The sequence below is a fragment of the Mandrillus leucophaeus genome, unplaced genomic scaffold (assembly GCF_000951045.1).
Source record: "Mandrillus leucophaeus isolate KB7577 unplaced genomic scaffold, Mleu.le_1.0 Scaffold790, whole genome shotgun sequence".
NCBI lineage: Eukaryota > Metazoa > Chordata > Mammalia > Primates > Cercopithecidae > Mandrillus > Mandrillus leucophaeus.
In genome coordinates, this window is record NW_012108586.1 from 96,048 (window position 1) to 101,792 (window position 5,745).

Consider the following 5,745-nt stretch of genomic DNA (forward strand, 5'->3'; position numbering starts at 1 on the left):
ACAATCCATGTTGCTTCGGGGTTCTTCCTCACCAACTTTCCCGTGCGCCGGAAAATGCAGCCCGGGCCTGGGAAGATGCAGATCAACCCGGGAGCATGCGCCAGCTGACGTCAATCCGAAGAGATCTCAACTTACCCGGCCACGCCTATGGAGACGCCCCTATCACGCCCTTATCCCGCCCACTGCCCTCCCCCTTCCAGTACCAATGCATAAAAGTCCGCCACCGGCAGGAGCGGGCCTGACTTCTTCGGCCCCTCCTACTTGTGGACCGGAGAACCTCACCGGAGAGCGCAGGGGCGACTTCCCTGGCCCCATACCTGAGGACCGGAGAACCTCGCCCGAGAGTGTGTGCCTATTTGCAATAAAAGACTGCCACTTTCTTATGTACTTTGTCCTCATGTTTAATTATTTAGCTCTCCTAAATTAAGTATTAAAATAAGACAATTATTAAATTAAATTAAGACGGAAAGTATAGCTGACATGGATTTGCTCCCCTTCCGGACTGGGATTTTTACATATGCCATCCCTTAAGACAGTGAGTAGTGTCACAAGAAATCTAAGATGATAGCTTGTTAATTATTCTCTGCTTCAGTTTTCTAGACTCCTGTTAAGAGGTCTGAAATGACTGCTCTTTTTTTGTTTCTTTGTATTAATCTCTATTAACTCCACTCCATTCCAAAGTAAATAAAGTTAGTAATTTTTCTTTTTAAAGCAGCAGTGGTACATATGAAAACCTACCTGGCACATAAATATGTAAGAAAGATTTTCATTTATAGTTACTTCAAAAACCCAGGTTCAGTTGAATAATTTATGAAAGTTATAAACATGAGATCAAACTTTGCTTATACTTTTCCTTCCGGGGTTTCACTAAAAAGTCATAATATTGTTTAGGAGTCATAAAAGTCTACAATTTATATATCACAGCCTGCTTTTATTTAGTCTAGGGATCTACATAACACACATGTTATGCATTCCCCAATTGCTCATGCCAACATGAAGACAAGAATGCTGATTAATTACTTTAATGCTAGCCTAACTCAGCTATTCTAAAGGTCAGATGAAGACTCACTAAAAAGAAACCAAAACTCTATGGATTAGCTTAACTATGGCAAACTACTGTGATAAATTAGAATTTGTGCATAATTTATTCTTTAAAAAAAAGTCTACACTGTTAAAGAGTTTCAATTTATTAGACTAATTTGTGTATTTTGGAAGGAGACCAGCTCCCATCATCTTACTGGACATTTGATTTAGGATTTTTACCATCAGTACTATTCCTGCTATATGAAGAGGGTGTTAACAGGGGGTAGCTACTCAGGCATGAGCAGGGAAGAAGAGCACTCTCCCACCACACCGCCCATTGCTCTCCCACCAGGAATGTCAGGAAACCATCAGGTGACAGTTAGGCAGTTGTCACACTCACTACCTCTCTGAAATAATAATTGTGTTGCAGGACTTCTACCTTAGTTGACTAAAAACAGGGTTCTTTGTCTCACAGCCACAACAATTCAGGCAAGCAATTTAAATAGTGAGTAAGATAGGTTTTTATTGGGTGAAAATGAAGAAAAGGGGAAAACAAGGACTCTCGCTAGGCCAGAGTGCCTTGCTAAAGTTCTTCCTACCCGCAGTTCAAATTCCAGGTTCCAAGCCCAGGTTCCACACAGGAAGAGGCGGGGCCAGGCTCCTCCCTGCTGCAAAGGGCGGGAACTTCCTGAGACTCCACGTCAGTGGGCAGGCTGGTTGAAGTTTCTCCAGGGACTCCCCTCCTTCCACCTGGCTGTCTCAATTAGTTACAGCTGGTGTCAGGGAACGGCCGTTTCTCAATAGATAGAAACACCGGAAAATGGTGTTGCTTCCCAATAAGTAGCTTCCTATAAAATCTCAGGAGTTGGGCAAGTAAACTCAAGCATGTACCATAAGAGGCAAAATGGTATAATTTAACTGGTATGTGACCTTCCAGGGACATTCCACCGCTAAGGGAAGAATGCCTCCAGTGAGCACGCATACAATATATAAAACCCCAAGTAAGTTGGACACGGTGGCTCATGCCTGTGATCCCAGAACTTTGGGAGGCCGAAGTGGGTGGATCTTGAAGTCAGGAGATCGAGACCACCCTGGCTAACACGGTGAATCCCAATCTCTACCAAAAATACAAAAAAATTAGCCGGGTGTGGTGGCGGGCGCCTGTAGTCCCAGCTACTCAGGAGGCTGAAGCAGGAGAATGGCGTGAACCTGTGAGGCGTAGCCTGCAGTGAGCCGAGATCACGCCACTGCACTCTAGACTGGGAGAGAGAGCGAGACTCCATCTCAAAAAAAAAAAAAAAAAAAAAAAAATACATCAGAAGGTCAAACCAGGCACTTGACTCTCTGAAGTTGTCTGCTTGGCCCTCTTCCAAGTGTACTTTCCTTCCTTTTATTCCTGTTCTAAAGGTTTTTAATAAGCATTCACTTATAAGAGTCTGATGCTGAAATCTCTAATATAATACTCTTGAGAGATTTAGTTGAAATCACTTTGGTATGACAAAAAGGGTGGTCTATAAAGAAGGGCATTTTCTAAGTCCATGGTTAGCTATAAACTGTTAACTATAAACTGAAGTTTATAGGTAAAAAATAAGTTTATAGCTTAAAAACACAAAAATCACGAGTGACTAATTAATTCTCCTTCCTACTCATAGAATGGGGTCATCAGCCATTTGTTACCTTTCTCTACTGAAATAACATGAGGATCCTCTCCTGTCTTAAGATTTCTAAATTTATTGTAACAATACTAGCATTTTTTGTTGAAAGCAAATGAATGCATAAATTAATATAAAGTATAGTATAAGATAAACTTAATAGCTTGGGCATGATGCATATTAAGGTGGTATATGCTTCACTTCTATATTCCTACATTTCTACCTGTTATTCCTAGCTAGTATCTATTACCTCAAAAGGTATCCCTGTAGTGAACAACCTAAGAGGTAAGCTCTGCGTTCGGTTTTGCTTTTCCACACACCTGAATCTGTCCCTAAATTGAGTGTTTTCTGTAAGAGATGTGTCAAGGTTTTAGTTTGTGAACTGATACTTAAGGCAATTACTTCCATAAATTAGGGTGCCTCTAAAATTAATTATTATATCAAACTCTCATCTGTGATACAAAATATCTGCTGCCACAGATTCAGTGTCCCTTTGCCTGACTGCGATTAGGCAAAGATTAAAAAAAAAAAAAAAAATCTGAAAATGGTGTTCAGACTCAGGAACACTGTTACGAATAGATTTCACCTCCATGATTAATTACTTAAAAATAAAATGACTGGAGAGGGTAGAGCTGGATAAGAAAGCAAGGAAAAAAATGTGTGCATCTTTTATTCAGTAAGAATTATTAACAAACATCCAGAAAAGCTGAGATTCCAAGAAAAGTAAAATTATGCTTAGGAGAGTTCCTCAGATTCATTATTCTGTACTCAGAAAACAGACTCCTCTGATTTAACTTTATGTTACTTTCATACAAATTGATTTCTTTGGTAAACCAAAAATGACATTCTCAGCCCTCCAACCAACTGAATGGATCCCTCCTCTCCACCAATGGCATTCTAAAGTAAACCTGAAATAGCATTCTAAACCTGAAATGGCACCAATGGCATTCTAAAGTAAACAATAGTTCAGGCCATGATGGAAATGGGTGGTCAGACATGTCTCATCCTATCTTCCTCCTTTGGAATTCAGGCATGGCTGGCCAGCATTAACATTAAAACAGAGACCTTAAGACTGACAGAACAGACTCTTTAAGTCTGATTTATTTATTTTATCTGAAGCCTGCTACCTGGAGGCTTCATCTGCATAATAAGAGCCTTGGTCTCCACAACCCTGTATTTATTTATTTATTTATTTATTTATGAGGAAGTCTCCACAACCCTTTATTGACTGATTGATTGAATGATTGATTGATGACGGAATCTCGCTCTGTCACCCAGGCTGGAGTGCAGTGCGCGATCTCGGCTCACTGCAACCTCCTCCTCCCGCACAACCCCTTATTTTAACCCAGACACTTCCTTCTATTGATTGCAGATTGTTAGATAAACATTTTCAACCAACTGCCAATCGGAAATTCTTTGAATCCACCTATGCCCTGAAATCCATCCCCAACATTCCCCCAGTTTTAGTCGACCTTTCTTTCCAGACTGAACCAATGTACATCTTACATGTGTTAATTCATGTCTTATGTCTCCCTAAAATGTAAAACATCAGGTGTAGCCTGACCACCTTAGGCACATATCAGGACCTCCTGAGACTGTGTCACAGGCATGTCCTTAACTTTTAGTCAAAATAAACTTACAACTTGATTGAGACTTAGATACTTTTTGGTTTACACTTTGAGCGTGCACGCGCACAGGCACACACGCAAATTATATCCGTAGTGCAAATAAAGAAGTGATCCTCAAGACCTAAAGTTTCTTTTTCATTTTCCTTTCTTCCCCCCAAAGCAAAGTTTCTATAGCCTCTTGCCCACGGAAAACAGTAAGACAAAGCATCTGCTGTCAAGACTGAGTGACAATTTGTAATAATTAGCATCAGGAACAATAGACCACTTTTTAAACTCCTACTCAGAGTGCTTAGCAAAGTATTCAAAGTCATTTAAATTGTTTGAGAGATAATAAGGACTAAAGAACTTGCAGGTGTTATGCACAGAGGCAATGAGCACTGCAGTCATTATACCACTGTAATTCCAACCAAAACAATCTCCCAAACAGTTGCAGAGGAATTTAATGGTAACTCACTTTGAGGAGGAAGGTTCTTAAGTGTAGCCTTGAGCAGTAAACCTTTGGAAGGAAGATTAGTAGACAATTTTTGGCCTCATAGTCATAACCTTTATGGGTGATTGTACCTGAAATTTGGCTTCTGCCTAGCTGTATCTCAGATTCCTTGAAACACCTGTGTGCCTGAGATTTGCTGCAAGGGTGCTATTGCCATTTTCAGAAGAAGACTTATGCCAGCTGCTTTGGAACTGGTAAGGGATCTATTTGAGACAGAGAGAAGTCTAGGAAATAACTGAGAGGGAGAAAGCATACAAACTAACTTAGGAGTCATGCTTTTCATGTCACATAGATGGGATTTTCTTTCCCTGGGTTGTCTTTTTGAATTCCTCCTTGAAATAGCAGCATTCCAGAATTCTGATGAAACAACACCTGTTCCGACCCCAGGGCAGACTTTTGGGCAGTAATCCTTTTGGATACCAATTTATTCAAGTGTGCTAAATAATTAGTGAGTCAACTTTCCTAGTTGATTTCCATTCCTATGGGCAATACTGACTCTTTTCTAATTTGAATCATTTTATAAGCTAATTCTAGAATATAGTTTCCAACAAATGAGATTCCACTGTCATGCGCGTCCGTGTGAAGAGATCACCAAACAGGTTTTGTGTGAGCAATAAAGCTGTTTATTTCTCCTGGGTGCAGGCGGGCTGAGTCCGAAAAGAGAGTCAGCGAAGGGAGATAAGGGTGGGGCCATTTTATAGGATTTGGGTAGGTAAAGGAAAATTACAGTCAAAGGTGGGTTGTTCTCTGGTGGGCAGGAGTGGGGGATCACAAGGTGCTCAGTAGGGGAGGTATTGAGCCAGGATGAGCCAGGAAAAGCAATTTCACAAGATAATATCATCGCTTAAGGCAAGGACCGGCCATTTTCTCTTCTTTTGTGGTGGAATGTCATCAGTTAAGGCGAGGCAGGGTATTTGCACTTCTTTTGTGATTCTTCAGTTACTTCAGGCCA